The sequence below is a fragment of the Podarcis pityusensis genome (assembly GCF_964106645.2).
Source record: "Podarcis pityusensis genome assembly, chromosome: 3".
Lineage (NCBI taxonomy): Eukaryota > Metazoa > Chordata > Lepidosauria > Squamata > Lacertidae > Podarcis > Podarcis pityusensis.
The window spans coordinates 57987166-58012769 of record NC_138026.1 but is presented as its reverse complement, the minus strand read 5'-3'; the positions used below and the strand labels follow the sequence as shown (position 1 = coordinate 58012769).

The following is a 25604-nucleotide window of genomic DNA, read 5'->3' as shown; positions in this document are numbered from 1 at the left end:
TCCCATAGACACATCATGTGCCTATAGCGTCACATAGGAATGCCATTTCTAGACATTAATTCCCCATTTTCCGATATAATATGTAATGGTCTCTGAAACTTGTTCTATAATTCTCCCAGGTGGAAATTATTTAAACACCATATATACACACACTGTATATTATGGGGGCAATGGGAAGGCCTGAATTAGCCCTTGGAAATCACCCAAGTCTGGCAAAAAATAATGCTGACAGCTGTGACAGTGTTGCAGAATATGCCAGGTTTTCCCCATTGAAGGGTTATTAAAAATCTACTAAGTGCTTCATCAGAATTATAAATATTATCCAAACCTCTAGCTCATCCTGAAAGTAGAAAAATTGAAAAAGACAAGCTCACCAGCTGCTGAGTAGATCTTTTCCCCCCAGTAGCAATTGCTTTGCTGTTACTAAACTATATAATTCAATAATTAGAAGTCAGTGAAATAGATCAGGGAGGTATATGTTTGCGGGGAAACACTAACTTTCTTTTTCATCCTATAATTGATAAGGGAAAACATTAAGGTGAATGTGGAACCTATTTTATTGTCCACAAAGATAGGGTTTAATTGGTTCATGCTACTGTCTCCTCAGCAGAAATCCAAATGGGCACAGCAAGTAGCCTTAGCATTGGCCATTTAGCACTGTTGACTGTCTTAAAATGGAAGCGGCTTCATAAGCGGACTGAATAAATGCTCACAGATTACTCATACTTGAGTAATTATTTTTTAAAACCATCAGAAGGGCAAACAGAAGGCTCAGACCTTTGCGGAAGCCTTGCCATCTGCCTTGAAAAGAATCCCTGATCCCCAACACTCCATGCCTGTGTGTGTGTGTGTGTGTGTGTGTGTGTGTAGAGAGAGAGAGAGAGTGGGGAAAATACCCTGCCAGTCATTTGGTGGTGAACAACGTACTCTAAGCATGCCTGGAGCAACTTCACTTTTATAAAATACCGGTACCATTCAAATATTCTGGGGGGTCAGCCCTAGAGAAGAAAGCAGATTCTGGTGCTGAACATGAGTGCCAGAACAAATTGAGTCCGAGATCAACCATCCTCTGCATATGGATGCAACTCATTAACAAAAGTTTGAAATGTGCCAAGGATGAAGCAGAGGATTAACACTGATTATCATCACGAAAATATTTGTAAACGCTGAAGGTATGTCACAGTCGTTTCTGCAGGCAGTGCAGGTGGGCTGACAAACCAGCAGCCGAAACAACAGCTTGTTTCTGGTTTTCTTGAACAGTTAGAATAAACTGCTGTTCTGCCAGTTTGGATTTAACAGGAAGGTGCACCTTATTTAAAACCAATAGAGGAAGCTTTCAAGCATCTCCTTTCATGTGCAAAAGAGGAGCGAGCAGGCAGTGGTGGAGCTTCATGCTCCGGCACCGGGGGATGGAGAGCAGATGGGGGCGGGGCGCATGTCCTGGGTGTGTGGCATGGCACCTGCGGGGGCATGGTGCCCAGCGTGGGGGGCAGCAACGATGGCACCCCACCGGGATCGTGCTGCCGGGGGCGGTATGCTCCCCCCCTCACTCCTCTTCCTCCGCCAGTGTGAGCAGGGGCTGTTATGTGAGTGCCAAGTTTGACATGGATTGTAGCATTGAGCCTTTGTGCATATCCTCCAAGCCACAGAGACTAATGTTCTTTATTCCAGGTTGTTAGACTGACAGCCTGCAACTGCAGACCTGCAAGTTTTCCCCATCTCTCTCACACACCTAGCAGTAATAGCGCACAAAGGAAGGTGACCAAAGAAGTCAGCGTTGTCTTTGCAATAAGTCTTATAAATTGACCTCAACTTTTTTCCTTGCCATTGGCTTCAACCCCAAGGTCCACACTTGTAAGATCAATACGAAGTTGTAACTTTCCAAGGGTCTTGCAGGAGAAGGGAAATGTTTAGTAGCAATCCTCAGGCAGTGAGCCAAGAAACCAAGTTTAAAACACTTTAAGAGTTGGTATTTGAGGGATGAAATACTATGTATATTTTCAAAGACTTCAGGAAACGAGTGTCTGTATTTCATCCACTCCACACTGGGAGATGAGCCATAACTCAGTGTTACAACACATACTTTGAATACAAAAGTCACAGCGTCTCCAGTTAAAAACTTGGGAAAGATCTTTGGAGAGCTGCCATTGGTCAGAGTAGAGGCTTTGCAGACCAATGGTCTAACTCAGTATGAGACAGTTTTATATTCTGTAGCCTCCAGTAAGCATGAAATATTTCTGGTGCAAGTGACCTGGAAATTAGCTGACCATTAGCTTTAGTCATTAGCTTCTGTGTACAAGCTGAATTACTATTCAATAGTCATATTGTACCTGCGTTAAATCCTAGCATACAGTGTCACTTAGAAACTATTATCTTCATTTTCATTTCCCAAAGCGTTAAAAGATGTACCACTGCTGTTTAACCAGAGAAAGCATGGGTCGCTAATGGTGAGAAAAGTGGCTTCTTGCTGCATACCCCACAGTTTGTAAGTAGGCTGAATTATTTGGAATGAAAGAGAATACATGAATGCAAACTAATAACAATAATTATTTTTGCAGGTAGCAAGGGGCTGATAGAACAGCAAAACCCATTTCATAAATTGACCTGACATAGAATATCCGTTACTCTCTGTCGAAGTTACCTATTTTAAGGTTAAATGCATTTGAAAAAGAAAGCAGGAGAGAGGGAGGAAGGGAAGCAAAGAACATTAAACATGAAGCAGAAACACAGCAGGTTTGGTTCTTGGGACTTTTTGACATCCCAGTTATTTGTGCGTAAAAAACAGATTATGTTTAAAATAATGATACTGTAATATATGGTTATATTTCATCATCTCAAGCAAATTTCTTAACTGCCATCTATCAAAAGAGTAAGAAATAAAAGGAAAAGCAGTAAAGGAGAAAATATATAAAACTTTATGAAAGTGATAGTTATCGTCCTTTCTGCAAAGAACTAATCATATTGATACTTCAATAACTTAAACATGCTTCTTAATACCTTCCAGATCGCCATGAACTTTCTCACTGAAGATCTGTAGCAGTGTCATTCACATTTTAAAAAAGAAGCAAAACAAAATTGAGTTTTGTCTATAGCTAACGTTATGGCCATGCTGGTTAAAGTTGGGTTGAGGTGGGGCTCTCAATTCTATGATAATTAAAATGGGATCTAAGGGACACATATAGGATTTGTTGTCAAAGATCTAACTGAAAGCTTTGTATTCTTATTCCTTCATTTAGCTGTGGGAATTTTAAACTAATTTGCAGATGACCCTTTCTCTCACTCACAAACGCAAAAACAGAATGTGATGGAACTAGCTTCAAAGCACTTTAGGACCTGCCATAATGCTTTTAGATTCGTTTTGAAAGGGCACTGGTATGGGGTGGGGAGGAATTTATTCGTGTATTTCTGTATTTTTGGAATAGTTATAATTGTATAGTTGAATATTACTTAATGGTTTCATTTAGGTCACACAAGTGCTAAAAATCACATGGCCAGTATCACATTTAAAAAACCCCCCAGATGTGCTGGCCTACAGATGTGCACTGTTGACACACCAGCAGTGCCCAGCTTGGGTAGCTGTGCAGGTGGCACATAGATATATATGCATGGGCTGCTGCATGTAGCAAACACCTATTAGATGTAATACTGGCTACACTCAACTGAACCGCAGACAAGTGCTTTTTGGTGGGGCAGCATCAATCATGTGAGTGCATGATAGCGGCTAAATTGGGGCCCCACGTGCATTATACATTTAAAGCAGAATCATTCCACTTTAAACAAAGAACCCTCCAAAGAACACTGGGAACTATTGTTTAAGAATGCAAAAGGTTTGTTAGGAGATCCCTATCCCCCTCACAGAGCTACAATTTCCAAAGTTCCCTGGGAAGAAGGAGTGACTGTTAATTGAGAATTGTAGCTCTTTGAGGGGAATGGTGGTCTCCTAACAACCCTCAACACTCTTGGCTACCTAAAACATGGAGAACTTCTCCGTGTTCCTTTGAATTACCCAAACACAAACAAGCACTCATGAGCAGCAAAGACCGGGCTTTTAAATAATAAATCACAAATAAAAATACACTGAGGAGGATGTGATTAGTGTACTTTGTATTATGTCCAAACATTTTATTTTATTTTAATTTGTTCTTGTCAAACATCAATGCTCTCCTCTCAAAGTGTGAATGTATATGTTGCACAAATGTATTCGAGTCAGACTTCGATGTCCTAATAAAAAAAATTCTTGCTATAAATTCAAATGTTTTGCTTTAGTCTCCTAACTCTTCAATATTTAGTAGCACCCTGTGGTACCTTATATTTAATGTAAATGGAACAGCTTGAAGCAATTATAAACTTTAGAGCTAAAATAGGATATGTGGCGACAAGAGCTATATATTTCTGTGGAAGTGATTCTATGAAAGCTATAGCACAACATATAAACACAGACTGCTGTTGTGGGGTAGTGACTTGCAGCGCTAGCAGAGAGGCACATGAATACCCTGCTCCTTTATATTGAAACCTGCCCAGTAGCTCCCTTTGGCACTGTAACCCTTTCAGCTGTCACACAGCACAGACTAGCGGTAAAGGGTCAGTGATGCCACCTGGACAGTACTTTGGGCAGAGGCCCAGGGCCCCAGTCAGCAGAAGGCCTCATTTTCACATAAGAGACAGTTGAGTCCAAATGGGCCCACAGTTTGAAGTTCTGAGTAGCCTTACACTTACAATGAAATCTAAAATAACAGAGCACATATCCTTGGGGGGGAATAGGCTCATCCCACTGGTTAACACAAGGCTTGCTATCCTTGGACTGATGGCTTAATCAATGTACATTCATGGAGGAAGCGTTTGAGGAGCCACTTTGGCTTTTGTGTCCATAGAAGCACCCATTATAACAACGCCTAGAATGGAAGCGAGGTGGAACTTGGTTACAGAGCAAAATACACATATGTTAAATAAATAAATGAGATGAATGGACTTATTTCTTCAGTAGGGCCAATTTCAAATAAATATCTTTTTATAAGTACAGTGGTACCTCGGGTTACAGATGCTTCAGGTTACAGACTCCGCCAGCCCGGAAGTAGTACCTCGGGTTAAGAACTTTACCTCAGGATGAGAACAGAAATCACACGGTGGCGGCGCAGCTGCAGCGGGAGGCCCCATTAGCTAAAGTGGTACCTCAGGTTAAGAATAGTTTCAGGTTAAGAACGGACCTCCAGAACGAATTAAGTTCTTAACCCGAGGTACCACTGTATACTTAAAATGCTGTATAATGGTTACTTACAACATTACAACACTGAACACATAAAGAAATCAGGAGTTAACCAATTTGCACAGTGAAGTGTTATAGCATTCATAACCGAGATGTTAGTTTATGCCCAATGCCTTGTGATTTTCTAAGTGCTTCAGGGATCTTACCTGCTTTTAAAATATTTGAAGATACATATTTTTGATGAATACACAGTGCATTAGCTGCTGGGGCTGTACAGCGTGTGAGCACTCTGGTCTTACATTTCAATTCTAAACATTTATATAACTATCAATAAGGCATGCATATATTCACTATGTGATTTCGTTGGCAAAATGTTTGTCACCATTTAACATTAACTATCAGGTTTCAAAACATGAACATAATTTCCCTAGAGTGCTGTTAGATTATCAATTTTACTGGGACTACAATGTCATTCTCATTTGATTCCCTCCCTCGTCCCACAATAAACTATAGGAGCCATTTATGAACACAGCGTTGTTGACCCTTTGCTAAGAAAACTGACTTCTTGCTCCCCTAAGTCAGGCTCCCAGGCATTTGCAAAAATTAGCTCAAAGTTCAAAGCAGGGCATGAAAACAGAGACAATCTGTCGTGGCGTATAAGGCACTGCTCTTCTCACACTCTTGTGGGTGGTACACATATTTATGCAGCTTTAGATAATTTTAATTTGCGTCAAATTGTTTTCTTTGAAAATGATCTAGACAAACTCTTTTTCCTTTTTATATAAAAAAGAAGTGTTCTTTTATGTGTCTGCATGCCTCAGAAACACGTCACTTCATTGCTTTGGGATAGCTTTCTATTTAAGTAGAATGTGGATAGCATTAAATTTTATTGCTGGCCAAAATGGTGAATTTAATCTGTATACATATATACAAGTTGCAGAATCACATGATTTTAATACTGAAAGACATCTTAAGACAAAATAATGATGATGATGATGATGCATTTTGGTCCGATAATAAAAATGTTGTTCACAACATTACACTGCCAAGCTAAGGCTGAAATCCTATTTTCTCTTGGCTGGGAAGTAAACAGAACTTACTTCTGAGCAGACATGTGCAGTAAGTACTACAATGTTAATCGCAGCCAAAATCCCTATTCCAGAGACCCATGTGCTCTTCCAGTCAATATACAGTGTTCTTACATGAGAAAGGTTCTCCTTTTATTTCAGCTAAGTGGTGTGCAGTATTCAAGACTGAAGTGAACTGGAAAGCTGTAGTTGGTAGGGAAACTCTGTATCACCATCAAAGAATCAATGCAAACCCTTCAACCACTAAGGATTGCTAGATTAGTGTGAATATCCCAGTTCTTGGGTCAACAATAAGATTTACTGCAAGTCTGAAAGTCAATATAAGATGGCTAATTAGCAAAGGAACAGCACTTTAAGTACTGTATGTTATTGTGTTTGTGATCTACTGGCATTAGCAAAGGGATTAAGCTGTGAATATATCTGGCTACAAATCATCCTCTATGCCAGAGATCACCAACCCAGTGCTCACAGCTGCCATGATGCCCACCAAGGCTCTTATTGGCATTTCTGTGGCATCTGCCAATCTAGTTGCCTCTTCTTGCTTTGCCCCAGGAAGGGGTTTCATTGATTTATCATGTGGGGGGCAGGCAGGGAGGTGGAAGAAAAAGTGATGGAGGTTACTTCATTGGCCTGATCATGTGCCTCCAGCCACATGGAGATGAAGTGGGCAGAGAAGGGATTTTTATTTCTTTTAAAAGGGGGAGTGAGAAAAAAGAACAGCAGGGATAATCCCTTTTGCAGGATCATTTGCCCACCACCCACAGGGAACTGACAGCAGGCAACTGCTCAGCCCTACAGAGGGCCTTTATTTTGTTTGATGTTTGGTGGAGTGATGGGGATGGCCCCATTCACTAGTGGAGTGTGTATAAGCAGCAAGGTATGGATGTGGAGAGTGGTTCTTGGACACATCCTCTACAATATGTTCATGGGCATCTTGTGTGACAATGAAGAGAAAATCACGGGTACTTCAGAAAAATGGATAAAGAGCTAAGAAAGATCTGGACAAAAGTGGTTAAGAAGATCCGAAAAGTCAAATTCTGAAAGCAAGATCAAGATATACACAGTCTGTCAATTAGGTATGCAGTCTAGGAGTGTTATTGTACTCTTCAGCCTCAGCGGCATGAGGGACCTTCTACCTCCTGATGTTGATGCACTGACTGCAATCTCCCCCTGGACCAAGATAGGCTGGCCATGTGTACCCATGCACGCCTAACCTCAAGGTTGGACTACTGCAAAATTATTTTGAGTGTTTTTGAAGTTGAACTGCCTTTGAAACTGCACCAATACAGAACACTGCAGTAGAATTTGGACCAGGGATTTGGCAAATACATATCATGCCTTCATTGAAACAACTCCAGTGGCTCCCGGGGAGTTTCTGAATTCAATTCAAAGCACTTTGAAGTCCTGCATTGACTTAGAACACAGATATCTGCTGGACTGACTTTCCCTGCAGTCATCTGCCCATTTGCTGTGATCCTAGTCTGAAGCCTGTCTCTGGGTTTTAAGTGCAGCAGGTGGCAACCAGATGCAAAGACTTTTCAGAGGGGCTTCTTTGCTTCCAAAGTGCCCTCCTGAAGGAGGCCTACCTAGAAACCTCATTGCTATCATTGGAATGTAAGTGATATGAATCAGTAACCATGCTGATCACCTAATGCTGTTTTTCCTTCCTTTCAATTACTACATATTAAAGGCAATTTATTAAACAAAACCTCATGCTTTCACAAAGAAATTGGCTGGTTCCTTCAGCTCTAGCATCTCCAAGCTGCAGGGGCTAGAAATACTGAAACAGCATGCCAAATGCTCCCAAATTAAAATTTTCTGGATGTTCCTCTGTATTCCCTACTGTACATTTATTGTAAACAAGGCTTGAGCAACTCATGTTGCACTGAGCTGAACACATCAGCCATGTTCTGTGGCCTGCTGGATGCTTATCAGTTGCTTGTCTTTTGCTGTGCAAGATTTTTGGTGAGTTGTAGGTTTTTGCTCAAAGAAGGTAGTAGCTTTAATTAAGAGGTGATGGAGGAGGATACCGTATTTTTCGCCCTATAGGACACACTTTTCCCCCTCCAAAAATGAAGGGGAAATGTGTGTGCGTCCTATGGGGCAAATGCAGGCTTTCGCTGAAGCCTGGAGAGCGAGAGGGGTCAGTGCGCACCGACGCCTCTCGCTCTCCAGGCTTCAGGAAGCTATCCGCAAGCCTTGGGAGCCCGCGGGAGTTCCCGCCGGGCTCCCTAGGCTTGTGGAAAGCAGCCTGCATCCCGAAGCCTGAGAGGCGCTGAGCAGCGCACCCCGGGCTTCGGGCAGATATCCGCAAGCCTGGGGAGACCAGTGCGACTTCCCACCAGGCTCCCTAGGCTTGCGGATAGCAGCCTGCATCCCGAAGCCTGGGGGGCACTGAGCAGCCTGGGGGGAAAATATTTTTTTCCTTTATTCCCCCCCCCCAAAAAAACCTAGGTGCGCCCTATGGGGCGAAAAATACGGTATGTTTTCCAGCAAGGAGAAAGGTCTTGCTGACAATGAATTAACAACTCTGATGCTACACACACTCACAAAACAGGAGATTCTCTTATACAGAATTATTAAAACACACAATGTCAGGTAGCATTTGATACGACTGAATGAGTTTCATTCCTGAATGAGTATCTACAAACTTGTCACTTACTTTTTAAGTGAAATGGTGAACAACCTTTTGAGGATCACAGTTTGATTCATGGGTATCAGCATCTTTTTCAGAATGTTTTAAAGAAGGACAAGTAAATTGTCAGAAGCTACTTACTCCACTGTAGTTAAAGAGGCTACTTTGAAGTAGATAGTGTGTGGATTGCAATGCATGTGTTATAATGCCAGAATCCATAGTCATATATCTACATGGCGTAGAAGTCTTAACAGTCGCAACAGTAGCTTTTCATTTCTAATTTACGAGTTTCTACAGTTCTATTAATCGTATGGTTAGCAGGCAATGCAGAATTTGTGTAGATTTGTTTTCTTTGAGATTGGTGGAATTTATCTTCTGAAATGATTAATAGGGTTTGACAATGCTCAAAGCTCAGTTAGACACAATCTTGCTTATAGTAGGAAAGTTAGAAATGTTAGCATAGGAATTTCTCTGGTTATTTGAAAAACAATTACTAGCAGGCTAGCTGATAGAAAGGTCTAATCATAAAAAGATAGATAACCTGCAACACACACACACACACACACAACATGTGTAGCTTGTTTGGAAAACTAATCTCACGATTTATAGTTGTATTGTTTTCAGATGCACTGTTTTTAATTTCTCTTCAAGAAAATGTATACTGTACATTTAACTTCTTTTAGCTTTTTGTTTTGCTTACAAAAGGTAACTCAATAACTTTTGCTTCGTATTCATTTAGGTTGAGATTATGAAACCATATCATACAAGATGAAAATTTATGCTCACTGTTCCATATATATTGTGTGTGAGAGTGCACGTGTGTGTAGTTCTGTTTTTTAAAAGGAGTCAGACATAGAATAAATCTCATTTTTAGCATCTGGAGCTTCCCCTCTTTCCCCCCTACTTTTGTTTGGATCCAACTAAAAGCAAGCACTTCTTTGAAACATAATTTGGATTACAGGTAGGATTGGGGCAGAAATTTGTTCACCTTCTAATGCAAACCTATCCATTTGCACTTCCCAAACCAGTATGTGATCTGAAACAGCTATCCTTCAAAATTCGTATTTCTATAAAGCTTCTGCTTCTTATGTCAATTAACTGCAGCATAATATTATGCATGAACCTTACATCATGGTTAATCTTAACTATAGTTTCTTGAAAAAAGCTAGTTTCAGAACCCATGTGTCAGGGAACTGACATCAGAGCAGGAGGCGAAGGGGAGGCTCCTGGATGATGCTGGAGAAGGACCCAGCAGCAGGGGGAGAGGCAACTCAGTGGAGGGGGAAGCATTTAAGCGCAGCACCAGGAACAAAAGTGAGCAGATGGGGAAATCGGAGAGAGGGCTCACGGACTCTTCACTGGAACTCAGTGAGGAGGGGACAGGTCCCCCGCTACCCACGCCCACCCTGCGCAGAAGGCTCCCGCGCAGTGAGAGGCGGAGGAGATTGGGTGTCAAACAACTCTTATGTTGGAAGAGATTCAAGAAACGCCCACTGACGGATTCTGCTAGTGACTGAGACAGTCATGATGAGAAAGGGCTGTGCAGTCAGAAAGGTTTAACAAGGCAAATTAGCCTAGAGAGGCACCAGTTTACGCACGAGTAACTCATACTCATTACACCATGGTTTGAAGTTGGCTTGTTTCAATCAAACCACAGTTAAGATTAATCACAGTGTGCTGGATTTTGGTAGCAGAACAAACTGCAGCTAATCAAAAGTGAAAGCTTCCACACTCCTTGTGTCCATCCTGAAGGAGGAAAAGGGAGCCCGCAAGCATAGGGCAAGCCTAGGATCACTCTTGTAAACCATGGTTTAAATGTTGTCTACAAACATCCATTACAGCCAGAGATTTCATAAGTATCACATGAAATAGCACTACCAATGGCCTGCCTGAAAAAATTATTCCCTCTTTGTCTTTCAGTATTCTGCATAGGGGACTATGCGTTGATCACATTTAGCCTGAAGTGATTTGAACATTTTGAGCAAATCAGGCAAAAATGGACCCTGAAAGTGTTAAAAGCAGTAGCAGACATTTCTCTTGTCTGCTTCATATCTTTCCCTATAATTCCACATGAATGAAGAAAAAGTGAAGAAATCACAAATTACCAACCATATCAAAAATAAGATTTTTATCTTGGAATCAATAAGCTAAGCTTTAAAGTGACTAGGGCAACTGTTTCCAGACTTGCACAAGCAGACACAAATTCGTGCTATAATTGTAAACATGCTGAATGAAGATAATATCCTGCCATGCAAGAAAAGTCTTCTTAAAATAGAAAACTACATTTCCTCAGGATATTGATGTAGCCTTGCTGGATCCTACAATAGATAGGAAAGTGGATAATGTAACTTCACATGTGAGAACTTATTAACTTAAGTGACTACAATGGCTGTAACTAATCCTCAACCTTTAGAAGATGAAGATTGCTCCTACTATTTTGTTGTTCTGTCGCTATCTGCTAATGTGACCCATTTTCAGGTAGTAGGAGGTGCCCTAACTAATTTGCAATTGTGCCTGTCAATGGTACATTTTATGGATGGAATGATTTGTATTATTTCCACACAGGCATTTTGAAATGTACAAATAAAATCTGATTGATTTGATTATGAAAGAAAAGGACTTTCTTTGTGTTCTCTGACAGAGATTTCAATTTCTGGGTTTTGATATTGTTGCCTTTTTCATGTTGTAATCATAGCTCAGTGCATCAGAAGGTAACTCATATTTCTAGTAACCCTGCAGTTACAAATTAAAATTATGGCTAGTAATCTATCATTACTACAAATTGCTCTGGCTCTGTCGTACACTGGTCCAGCTCCACTGAAGCTTTAGCCACTGAGTTTATTTATGGCTTCTATAAATGATGAATATACCCAACTTATGAAGAAAAAAAATCTAACAAAGCTAACTGTGACAGTAGCAGTTAGTAGTATGGAGATTTTACAAAGTACATGGACAATGCCAATGGAAAGCTAAGAAAAGCATCATCATCATCATTATTAAACTTTGTATGACTAAGCATGGCAATGAATTCCTCCCTTCGATTGCACCAAACATGAAAAGATTGTGGGGCAGGGGAAAGGTGTACAAGCCTTCTCTCTGACAGGTAGACAAGCTCTTTCCACTTGAAAGCAGAGGTGGTGCAGACTCCACATGAAAAAAATGTAAAGTCTTAGTATCTGAAAGGTTGAGCCATCCCACAGTTCAGGGACAGCCAATGTGGTCGTCCCCCCAGCTATTCGTAGACTCCAACTCTCATCATTTATTTATTTTTATTTACTTATTCAACTTATACACCACCCTATACCTGGAGGTCTTAGGACGGTTCACAACAAGACCACAACATATAAAATCAAACCAAAAGCAATAACCCAATAACCCCCCCCCCCAAAGCTACATTCTAAAAGGGTGTTGGATGTCAATAAGATCAACCAAAGGCCTGGTTAAAAAGGAACGTTTTTGCCTGGCACCTAAATGTGTATAATGAAGGTGCCAGGTGAACTTCCCTGGGGAGAGCATTCCATAGACGGTGAGCCATTGCAGAGAAGGCCCATTCTCGTGTTTCCATCCTCCGGACCACTCAAGGAGAAGGCACACGAAGGAGGGCCTCAGAAGATTATTTCAGTGACTGGGTAGGTTCATATGGGAAGAGGCATTGTGGTCCTGAGCCATTTAAGGTTTTATAGGTCAAAACCAGCACTTTGAATTGAAACCGGAAACTAATTGGTAGCCAGTACAGTCAGACCAGGATTGGTGTAATATGCTCAAACCATCTTGCTCCAGTGAGCAACCTGGCTGCTGAATTCTGCACTAGTTGAAGTTTCTGAACCGTCTTCAGAGGCAGCCCTATGTAGAATGCATTGCAGTAATCTAACCTTGAAGTTACCAGAGCATAGACAACAGTAGTTAGACTTAACTGTCAGGGGTCCTTTACCTTTTTTAAAAAAACATAAAATTACAGTTATGTATACTGCCTTACTCTCCAACTGTCTGACCTCAGAGCCGTTTGCATTTTTAACACAATACTTAAACTGAAAGTTAAAATACATAAAAACCATGGGGAATCTGAGGACGCTGCAGAATAGTCACTGTCCACTTCATACAAAAATAGGTGGGAGTTCATTTTGGTTGGCCGTAATTCACTGCTCCAAACAGGATGTTGAACCCTGTCCCAAAGAAGGTCACTGAGAAGGGCAACTCAATCTACTGTGAATTTATAACTGTTTATACAGTTAACAAAACAACAAGAGATCACTGGCAGAAGAAGTGTTTACTTGTTTAATGTCTATTATTATTTCATTTAATTTCACATTTGTGCTGTGACGCATTAAAGATAATGAAGAGAAATTCATTAGTTTTCTCAGCAATACCAAATACACATTCGGGGCATTTTCAATATCTTTTTATATACAACATGCAGACACATTCCTGAGTCAATAGTTTGTAATTTCCTGCAAAGTCAAATTTCCAAGCAGAGACATTTTCCTGGTGTTCTTGAGTAACCCCAAACAAATCCAAAACAGTCCATTGTAAATATGTACATTTTTCATCTTAATTATATATATTTTTTTATTTTCAGTGTTCATTTCATAGCTTCCTCGCTAGGAATAATACTCTCAGCCAGGCAGTCATGAACTGCATGTATAGAGAAGTTGTTAATGTTTGATGTTATGTTGTGTTTCTAATATTCTATTGGGAGCCACACAGAGAGGCTGGGGCAACGCAGTCGGATGGGCAGCATAAAAATAAAAAAAATATTATTAATTCTTATTATTATTCATTGGGTGACTTGGGGCCCTGCATTATCTCTCAGCCCAAGTTACCTCACAGGTTTGATATGAGGATAAGAGGAATAAAGGACCATGTATGTTGCCCTGGGGGACACCGGTGGCGCTGTGGGTTAAACCACAGAGCCTAGGACTTGCCAATCAGAAGGTCGGTGGTTCGAATCCCGGCGACGGGGTGAGCTCCTGTTGCTCGGTCCCTGCTCCTGTCAACCTAGCAGTTCAAAAGCACATCAAAGTGCAAGTAGATAAATAGGTACCGCTCCGGCGGGAAGGTAAACGGCGTTTCCGTGCGCTGCTCTGGTTCGCCAGAAGCGGCATAGTCATGCTGGCCACATGATCTGGAAGCTGTACGCCGGCTCCCTCGGCCAATAAAGCGAGATGAGCGCCGCAACCCCAGAGTCGGCCACGACTGGACCTAATGGTCAAGGGTCCCTTTACCTTTTAATGTTGCCCTGAGTTAATTTGCAGAAAAGAAAGAATATAAATGTAAGTCATAATAATTCGGCATTAACTATATTAGCACTGATCAAAATTATATCCATGCTCAGAGCAATCCTATATACAGTCCTACTGTGTCAGTCCTACTGTGTTCAATGGTGCTTACTCATGTGTAAGTGTGCAAAGGATGCAGCCTATGTGCGTGTGTATATATATATGTACGTATGTGTGTGTGTGTATATATATATATATTCAAATACAAGTAATTAGCAAGCACTTGTAAAGGAACAATATATACCTGGAGAGAGGAAAGCAACACCCTTTTTCCTATGCAAAATTTTACATGCATTGGGCATGTAAAATTTTTATTGCTTTTTATTTCTGTTCTGGAGGTGTTGCTAAATATGATTAGAGATGACCAGCAGGTTAAAGGTGTACAGGTCGGAGCCAAACATTACAAGTTAAGGGCCTTCGCAGATGACTTAGTGCTAACTTTACAAGAGCCAGACACTAGTACAAAAAGGGTGTTGGAGATAATTCAACAATTCGGCCAGGTAGCCGGATTCAAACTGAACAAACAAAAGACTAAAGTTTTAGAAAAAAACTTAACAGCTATGGAGAAGGAGAAATTTCAAGAAGAGACAGGTTTGACAGTGGTTAAGAAGGTGAAATACCTAGGGGTTCACTTGACATCTAAAAATTTGAACTTGTATAAAGACAATTATGAAAAATGTTGGTCAGAAATTAAAAAAGATCTAGAAATATGGTCAAATTTGAAATTGTCAATGTTAGGCCGAATTGCAGTTATTAAGATGAATGTATTGCCTAGAATGTTATTTTTGTTTCAAACTTTGCAGATTCTTGACAAGATGGACTGTTTCAAGAGGTGGCAGAAAGATATTTCGAAATTTGTCTGGCAGGGCAAAAAGCCCAGAATAAAATTTAAAGTACTTACAGATGCAAAAGAAAGAGGGGGATTTGCCCTGCCGGACTTAAAATTGTACTATGAAGCAGCAGCGTTTTGCTGGCTGAAAGACTGGATGCTCCTCGAGAACACAGATATCTTGGACTTGGAAGGTTTCAATAATACATTTGGCTGGCATGCATATCTATGGTATGATAAAATCAAAGTGCATAGGGCCTTTAAAAATCACATTGTCAGAAAAGCGTTATTTAATGTTTGGATAAGATATAAAGACTTGTTGGAAAACAAAACCCCTAGATGGTTGTCACCCTTGGAGGCTAAGGCATTGAAGAAACTCAATATGGAGGCCGAATGGCCAAAGTATTGGGAAATCTTGGAACAAGATGGAGATAAATTGAAATTGCAGAGTTATGAGAAATTGAAACCTAAAGTAAGAGATTGGCTCCATTATTATCAAATAATGGAGGTTTACAAACAAGATAGGAAAATTGGCTTCCAGGTGGAGAAATCAAAATTAGAAATTGAATTGTTAGAACCCAATACCAAGAATTTGTCAAGAATGTATAACTTGCTGCTGAAATGGAATACACAAGATGAAACAGTTAAATCGGCTATGATTAAGTGGGCACAGGACATTGGTCACAATATTATGTTTGCTGACTGGGAATGGTTGTGGAACACCGGTATAAAATTTACGGCATGTAATGCCTTAAAGGAAAATGTTATGAAAATGATCTACAGGTGGTACATGACCCCAGTCAAGCTAGCAAAAATTTATCATTTGCCTGATAATAAGTGTTGGAAGTGTAAAGAAACTGAAGGTACTTTTTATCACCTTTGGTGGACGTGCCCGAAGATTAAGGCTTTCTGGGAAATGATATATAATGAAATGAAAAAGGTACTTAAATGTACTTTTCCTAAGAAACCAGAGGCCTTTCTCTTGGGCATTGTCGGCCAATTGGTGTCAAAGAAAGATAGAATTTTCTTTATGTATGCGACGACAGCAGCAAGAATACTCATCGCAAAGTATTGGAAGACACAAGACCTACCTACCGTGGAAGAATGGCAGATGAAAGTGATGGACTATATGACACTGGCTGAGATGACTGGCAGAATCCGTGATCAGAGGAAAGAGACGGCGGAAGAGGACTGGAAGAAATTTAAAACTTATCTTAAGAGCTATTATAAAATTGATGAATGCTAAAATGCCGAGGTGCTGAGAGAAAAGGGGAAACAGTGACATAAGATTAAGTTAGAGAAAGGACTAAGAGGACATATATTTGATAAAATTGCTCAAAAGCTGCTGAAATAATTTTGCAAACAGGGATGCAGAAAGGGGAGGTATGGGGGAGTCCGAGAAACGAAGGTTATGGAAAAAAGGTTGTGAAATTATACATGTTAGTTTGTCTTTTTATTTGTTTGTATTGTTTAAAAAATGCTGTAAAACCAATAAAAATCTATACCAGCAAAATTTTACATGCATTGGTTGAAATATGGCCAAAGGGAGCATTTCCTAGCATCTTTTCAGAGGCACTGTGATCTGTCGTGACATAGCATCATTGCTAGTGGGGCAGTGTGGGGGAATGGGGTGGAGGTATTGCAGCAGCAAAACTGCTTTTCCTAATAGTTTTTCCTACCCAACTGAAATGACAACCCCACCACCACTTTTCTGACTTGCAAACCTGGCTCTGAAAGGGAGGATTTTAGACTGTCACACAAATTCACCAGCCAATGTTTGGAGAATGCAAATGTTATAGACATAAGAATGGCCCTGCTGCATCAGGTCAAAAGCCCATCTAGCCCAGCAACCTGTTCTCACAACGGCCAGTCAGATGCCCAAGGGAACCTCCGAAGTGGGATTTCCAGCAACTGGTCTACAGATGCATACTGCCTCTAACAATGGAGGTAGAACCCAGGTATCGTGACAAGCAGCCAGAGATAGCTTTATCTTTCATGAATTCATCTAAGCCCTTTAAAACAATCCAAGCTAGTGGCCATGACTAGAACTTGTAGTAGTGCATTTTTCATAGTTTTCACTAGGTACTGTGTCGAGTTCTTTTTAATGAGAGAGAACCAGATCCTCAGAACACTGAATCCACATTAGAAAGGTGGTCCTTTTCATTTCCCTTTTTGTCTGTGTGAGAATGGAAATATGAGGAATCGCTGTCACAAGGAAAGCTATAATGGAACATGTAGCTCTGGGCTGCTTACTTTATAGCACTCAACTGCATGTTTCTGAAAACTCTGCAGATCCATTCTAGCTTTGCGATGTGTCTATAGACATACATTCAAGATCATTTGATGAGAAGTAGTTACCACTTAATATACACTAAGCACCGTCCCCCCCCATCCCCCCATGTGCATTTCCTTCCCTAGTCTTCCAGTGCATCTTAATTGGTGATGTGAAATGCTCACTGGGGTTAGTAAGTACAGTGGTACCTCGGGTTACATACGCTTCAGGTTACAGACTCCGCTAACCCAGAAATAGTACCTCGGGTTAAGACCTTTGCTTCAGGATGAGAACAGAAATAGTGCGGCGGCAGCAGGAGGCCCCATTAGCTAAAGTGGTGCTTCAGGTTAAGAACAGTTTCAGGTTAAGAACGGACCTGCAGAACGAATTAAGTACATAACCAGAGGTACCACTGTAAAGGAAAGGCCTATTACTCAGTGAATAAGACGCATATGTTTGTCTCAAAATAGTTCTCCTTAGACAAAGTCCCATCTACCATACATAGACAAAAATGTTTTTAGCTGCCCCCATTTGCTCACCATCTGACCTTATTTACTCATTGCAGTGTCTGTCTTGAGGCCTCTGCAATGCAGCTACCTAGAGATAAAAGTAGGGATACTGATAGCTAATTCTTGGATGAAAAAGAAGTGAGTAAACAGTTGACACTCTTTCAACACCATTTAACCTGCAAATCACCCTATGAATTTGTAAACAAAATACAGGTTGAAGTGAGTTTGTGGGTTATCTCTCAATAACTGATCATATAAACAGACCTGAAGGGAATGGGAAACGGGGTGGTGTTTTTTTCTAGATTAATTCAGAGTGAGTGGGTGCATGCTAAGTAGAATTCTATGCCTCATACGAGTATCAAGATTCTTGATTTAAGCAGCGAAGCAGTGTAAACTAGAGGGATTTTCTGTCCTTGGCAAGGGCTTGCAATAACAATATATTAAATATAATTAAATCAAATATTTAAATCATAAGATACAGCTGACCAAACATAATCAAGTCTATTTTATTTGATTAATGTCAAAATCAGCTGTTATTTGAAACCTTCTGCATAAATTAAATAAAGTGGATCTGGTCAAGTAGTTGTATTAAGGAACAAGGAACTTGTAAAAGTTTTAAAAAGATTTTTCAATATAAACAGAATACCAAACTATTGATTCAAATTCAAGATCATCACTGCCTCAGAACCAGCATTGGATAATTTATTAATTTTATTTGTTAACCATGAAAATCACTGGACAAGTCTCAACCTAACCCATATCTCAAAGTTGTGGAGGGCATACAAATTGCCATCAGCTCCTTGGGGCTTGGAGTACAAATGAGATACCGTATTTTTCGCCCCATAGGACGCACTTTTTCCCCTCCAAAAATGAAGGGGAAATGTGTGTGCATCCTATGGGGCGAATGCAGGCTTTCGCTGAAGCCTGGAGAACGAGAGGCATTGGTGCGCACCGACCCCTCTCGCTCTCCAGGCTTCAGGAAGCTATCCGCAATTGCAAGCCCAACGGGAGTTCCCGCGGGCTCACAAGGCTTGCGGGCAGCAGCCTGCAGCCCCGGCGAGTGTCCGCAAGCCTTGCGCGCCCGGCAGAAGGTCCCGCCAAGCGCATGAGGCTTGGGGCGGCAGCCTGTCGCCTGAAGCACGGGGAGCCCTCCGGAGGGCTCCCCGTGCTTCGGGCGAGTGTCCGCAAGCCTTGCGCGTCCGGCAGGAGGTCCCGCTGAGTGCGCGAAGCTTGGGGCGGCAGCCTGTCGCCCGAAGCACGGGGAGCCCTCCAGAGGGCTCCCCGTGCTTTGGGCGAGTGTATGCAAGCCTCGCGCGCCCAGCAGGAGGTCCCATCGGGCGCGCGAGGCTTGGGGCAGCAGCCTGCAGCCCGAAGCACGCAGAGCCCTCCCGAGGGTGCCCCGTGCTTGGGGCAGGTGTGCACAAGGCTTGGGGCGGCAGCCGCGGCGGGGGGGGGGGAATAAATTTTTTTTATTCATTTCCCCTCCCCCCAAAATGAGGTGCGTCCTATGGGCCGGTGCGCCCTATAGGATGAAAAATACAGTAAATAAACTTCAAAATCCCAGGTTCTAAAATAATGGGACATCTGAATACACCTGTATGGCTAAGGATCAATGCATTTCCTAACATATGATAATGTTTAATTTTAAAAAATAAACCAATGTCATAAATTTGTTTCTTGTATTTTCTCTCAGTAATAAACTGTTCTAACCTTCAGTGACATATAAATAAGAAATTTGATGATCAAAACAATCATTAAAGAGACAAACGTCTCAGTATTATCTTGAGCTGAACAATGAAATGTATCACACACACACACACACACACAATCTGTGAGTATATATATATATATAGAGAGAGAGAGAATATATAGACAGATGTACACACACACACACACACACACACAAAACCTCTCTTTTGATAAAAATGAGTTGAGTTCTGTTCGATTGAATTCTTAGTGAACTTTTGGTGCATAGAGAAAACAAATACAAAACAAATTACAGGATATAAATGATACAGAAAAACATGAGGCAATGTAACTAATGCAATCAATAAACTAAAGCTGAAATGCCAAGATCAATCGTCCTAAATTATTAATTTGTCTCTAGATCCTCAAATCTCCATCTTGTATTCCCACAATGTCAGATGCTTGGAGATTATCTCTCAATCATGAAACATGATTGCTGCCATATGATTTCAACTCATAACATTTCTTTAATTTAGTTTCACTGTGTGCTTGGAAAAGGTCTTTATCTGCCTACGTTTTCCAGGAAGATGGGTTCTGTTATAAGCTAAGGTTGGTTGGTTTTGTTTTACATAACTGTTTCTCTACACTTCAGCTGTTGGCATCTCCCAAACAATTTTATATCTTAACCAGTGGGAGCAAACTGGACTCAATTCTAATTCAGTGCATGAACAAAGTAGCAAGATGTAACACTGCATGGTAAGGAATAGGCATTTGAAAAATCAATATTTTACTAGGTATGTGTCATGATAAATGACATTTATGTACCAGTATGAATCAGTGCAGTCAAACAGGGAATACTGAAAGTGTGTTTGCATAGGAGGCAGGAACATGATGGCACACCCTACTATCTCAGAGAGAACATATGAATATATACATTCTACCACCTTAGGCTCTGTGCAGAGGAGCCAATGAACATGTGGATAACAAAGTGAGGTCTGTCCCCTACAATAGCATTGTCTCTTACACATGTTTACTTGCTCCAAATTTGGAACTCCTAATACTTACCTCTTCTCTGAGGCCAGTATTATGACTCCCTGAAACTTGTACCAAAACCCTAGCATCTCTAACAACGAAGGCTGCCATTGTACTGGGGAAGTGATAGTCAAATGGCTGCAGCTATGGAGAATATTTATTTCAAAGTGGGCAGCTGTGAAGCTGCAGTTGCACATCTGTGTCGAGTGACAACCGTAACAGTAAGTCAAATGGCACAATACAGAAGGTAAGGGAAGATGTTGAAAGTTGCCTAGTTGAGACTAAAGAGATGGAAAAAACGTGAGTGTATATAGATACTTCAAATCCTACAAAGGACTCAGAAGTAAGTTACTTCCCAGCTTACTTTGCAGATAGAATCATAACAAGATTAAGCAGGAAAGGTGTACAGACTATATCTGTAGTCACACTGGAAGTGAGAGTGAAGTACAGTGATTTGGGATGTGGGCCCCACACGTGTGATCAGGCAGTGTAGGTATCAGGGACTGGGCAGAGGAAGAATGGTGGAGACTGCCTCTCCATCCTGACCCTTCCAGGAAGGAGGAAGAAGAAGACAGTACAGATTTACAACAGGGGTTTGAGGGAGGTAGCAGCTCAGAGGCAGAAGAGGGGGAAATCATGGGCAGATGGAACAACACCCAGCCGACATGTTGTCATTGGAAAGCATTGCAGACTCCATCTCACAGAACCTGGCGAGCCTTAAAAGTAGGAGAGCAAAGAGCTCAAAGACAGAGGGCATGTAGCAGTACCCGTGGAAGAGACAATGAGAATGACAATTGAGGAAGTGGGAGAGACAGGGGGCTGGGGTGGAGATTCACTCAGGATGCCATTATACAAGAGGCTCTATAAAGATTGAAATAAAAAAGAACGGTAATAAACTTTTCCTCATTTTTATACTTTCCTGGGCAACAAGCCAGGAGCTGCTGACAGCATCCTGACAGTAGGAGGTATGATCTTGTGCACTCTCCCATGCTAGAAAAATAAATTGTGACAAGAATCTTGATTCAATTTATGGGAAATAACCAAGGTATAGCCTTAAATTTAATTCCTTGCAATAGTGATTATATCAAAGTTAAAGAGTCAGTCCTTTAACACTTAGATGGGTGACTTAGGACCAAGCAGAAAACTGGAGCTTTTTAAATAGTTGAAGATGAATGAAACAAAAAATATGTTCTGGCATCTTTTGTATTACATGATAACTATGGGAATACAGTTTGGTGGGTTTTTTAAAGATTAAATTTTAATTTTAATTGGTGATATGAATCAAGCCTTTTTACTTTTCATTTGCATCATGATCTAAATTGTTTCAGCTAAAATTAAATCACCCTGGCAACCAGTCTCAGTAAGTCAACAGTGATAAGCTACCTTCAATATATACCACTTCTGCTGCTGATGCTATCGCTACTGTTTTCAATTGATCTTTTAAAAGGTATTGGAGAGATGGTAGTCAATCCCAAATAGTGAAAGTGAGACAACCCAGTCTGAGAGACAGAATTTTTTGGGGCTTCAACGGTGCTGAGGCCAAATCTGAGGCATTTATTGGTATACGTAATATCTCTACCAAACTTAATTCAGATGAGTTTCTGCAATGCAGAGCATAAAGCAGTGGTAGGCATAAGGTATCAACTCCTTTTTTATATTGTTGGTGTTCTGTGTCCATCCACCTCAGCTAATGTTTCTGCTTCCTCTATACTATATTTTATATTGTGTGTGTGCAAGAGAGAGAGAGGTGGAAGTCGAGATGGAGAAAGCACAGGGAATGATACAGAGCTAATAAAACAGTGTTTACATTTTCTAAAACTTTACTAAATCTATATAAACAGGACGTAAACTAAGAACCATTAATTCCTAAAATGTAAGTTGTAAAAACATAGCCAAGATTGGCAAAGCAATCCTTCCCTTCCCTTCCCTTCATTTCATCTGTCTGAATGCCACAGCTTGTTCATGTTCCTTCAATGATTACAGCAGATTAAGGGAATGTTAATGCACACAAATAAATATTATTAAAGAATAAGGTAGAAAGGCCATCTCTTATGTCGTCATTAATTTGAAGCTCCAGAAATATGACTCCTAATAGGACTCCAAGTTGTTTACCTGGTTTCATGTTCGTATGTTTGCTAATTGCAAAAATGATTTTTGGATACCAGCCAACAGCCTTTTGAATTTTCTGCTTTGAAATTGGTGCGTGTAATCTACCATTAGAGTCAAGTGACATAAGGTCATAATCGCATGATACATGCATTTCCTCTCTCATTTTGCTGTATTGAGCCACATAGCTTTGTTCATCATACTTGACTGATGTAGCTAACTATGCTGTTCATTAGCCCATTTTATAATGATGCTAACAAAACAAAAGAAAACAAAAACATTGGTTGCCTAAATACCACATTATTTTCTTTATGGAAATGGTAGCCAAAAATGGTGACCTTGGAGTCAGGTGTAACTTCTCAACCCTGAGCAACTAATATTGTCTGCATTAAGGTACCACATGCATTTAGGAGCTTGGTTTGCACACAATGGTAAACCGTGGTTTATATGTTAAACAAACCATGGCTTATTTGTCCAAAGTTAGTTTTGTTTTCTTGATGCTCTTAACTCATACCTTCATAGCTTGATGAACGTTTGGGTGTGGTAGTCAAGCAAATCATGGTTAAGGAAGTGTGCTAGGTTCATACATAATGCCAAACCATAGTTAAAAGAAACAAAAGTTTGTAAGCCAACAACAAATCATGGCTTCAGATTGTGATTTGTTGGCAGTGTTCAAACTATTGCTAAGCCATGGGGCAGTGTTTTCACATGCTAACCATACTGTTCTGTATGAGAAGTACATGCATTTGTGAAATTAGGAAGAAAATACTTCTATGTGTCTTAAAGAATGTATTCACAGAAAGTACTCTTATGAGAGCTTGGGTAATAATGATAAACCTAAGGCTTTATGCAACAACCCCCCCCCAAAAAAAATATCAACCAACCGTATAGCCAAGAGAAATAATTTTTGCATCAATTTTTATTTTTATTTTTTTGAAAGACAGAACGCTGGACATTTGCTAGGTAAACTGATTTCTTTGAAAGAGAGCTTTTCATATACAGTGGTACCTCTGGTTAAGAACTTACCGGTAATTTGTTCTGGAGATACGTTCTTAACCTGAAACTGTTCTTAACCTAAGGTACCACTTTAGCTAATGTGGCCTCCTGCTGCCGCCGCCGCACGATTTCTGTTCTCATCCTGAAGTAAAGTTCTTAACCTGAGGTACTATTTCTGGGTTAGCGGAGTCTGTAACCCAAGGTACCACTGTAAAACCTTAACCAGTACAGAATTCTGGCACACCATTTGAGACAAGATTGGTGGGGGGCACAATAATGAAAGTGTAAAAGAATCTATGTACAGCAGCAGCAGCAGCTTACAGTGAAGCTTGTTGGAGACAGCCAGCATCAGTTAATGATGCTCAGTGGATGAGAATCTGGTACCCATACTGGACAGCAATGTAAGGTGACAGAGAAGGCATGATATCGCATATCTGTATTGTACATATGTGAGGCTGCTGAACAGGTAGCAGTGCCTAGCATGGGTCACTAGCATCACGGATCACAACCAACCTTAGAATCATTAAGCTGCTGCAGGTTTCCATAGTGCTGAATTAACACCATAGGAACCTGTGGGTGCTGAGTGGCTACAAGGATGAGTATGATATGGTCTCAATGATCCAATCTGAGCCGGTTCAGGAACTATGTGCTTTCACAGTTCAGAATTGCCAACTATAATTCTAGCAGATGTGCCAAATCCCCCTCCCATGTAAATTTACCCACCAGTGCCTGGAGATTACTTTCAGGAGTCCTTTCAGGAGCTGGTCCTACACTCAAGTAGGACCCTGGCAGAGACACATGCCCGACTGGCATATTCTGTCCTTCCTGGTTGATCGTTCAGGAGCTTCAAAAGCTTTCTTCAACCCGAACATCACAGCGACCGATGCCAACAGACATCGGCACACTTAGGGATCCGCAGAGTCTTCGCAGCTTGCGTAACAGAACTCAGCAACTCAGCATTTTGACTAATCTACTTTATTTACATGTAAACACACATGGAGCACTGCAACATGGCTCCCTCTCTAGCATCAGACAGCAAAAAGAAAAAGAACAAAGGACAATAGTCCCACTTCACGGAACAGAGTAACACAAACATTCTGTCTCTGTCACTCCCCACTTTGTGGAGTCAAAACATACACCGTCATGTGATAGACAAAAATCCCATGACTGCAATCATGGAGCAGGAATTCTAACAGGTCCCAAGTTAATCCTAAACATATCCAATGTTGAAAGAGGATCTCCAGTAAAGGGTCTAGAAAAGTCTGATACTGTGGTCAGAGCAGACAATATGGAGCTACACAGTGCTTTTTTTCTGAGGGGACGCAGGGGTACGCATACCCCTAAATATTTTGTGAATCTAAGTTTGGCCTCATTGAAGGGCAGTATTTCAATATGAGTAGGAAAATGAGAGTACCCCTAAACATTTTTTTAAAGAAAAAAGGACTGGATCGGGCACAAGGATCGGGCTCATTAAAAGGGTGCTTCGTGTTTACATAAAAGAAGATATAAGAAAGTTACTCCTTAATACCACTGGGATTAGCAATGAGTAGTTGAGATGCATGATACCATGTAGAAGGAGTCTACTGCAATATCTATATATGTGTATTATTGCAATGAATTTTTCCAGTATAGTTAACCATATAGCCTGCCACATTTAGCTTCAGCAAAAAAGAGTACATTTAGAGGGCCAGAAGGTGAATTTTACTTATTCACAGAAAGGGGCAATTATGGGTCTACAAACTGAAAATTACCAAGCAGAACTTTTCAAAAAGCAGTATCAGAACAACTAGAAAATAGAAGTGCCCATTTAGTTTCAAACTGTTATTTGAGATACATGCTTTGGGGGGAAAATTAAAAGCAACAGAGAAAAGGGTTTAAAATAGCAGGAATGATTCAATGTTTGACATGATTGCCTAAACTCCAACCAAGAGTGTAAAGTGTCCTTTAACTCCGTGGAGAGCTTTATCTTCTC

General features: G+C 40.8%; 1 protein-coding gene across 7 annotated transcripts in view; it reads right to left on the bottom strand.

Annotated features, from left to right (window-relative positions):
* The window catches only part of LAMA2 (laminin subunit alpha 2), a 380508-nt gene that overhangs the window by 176752 nt on the left and 178152 nt on the right, over positions 1-25604 (bottom strand). The window lies entirely within an intron of this gene.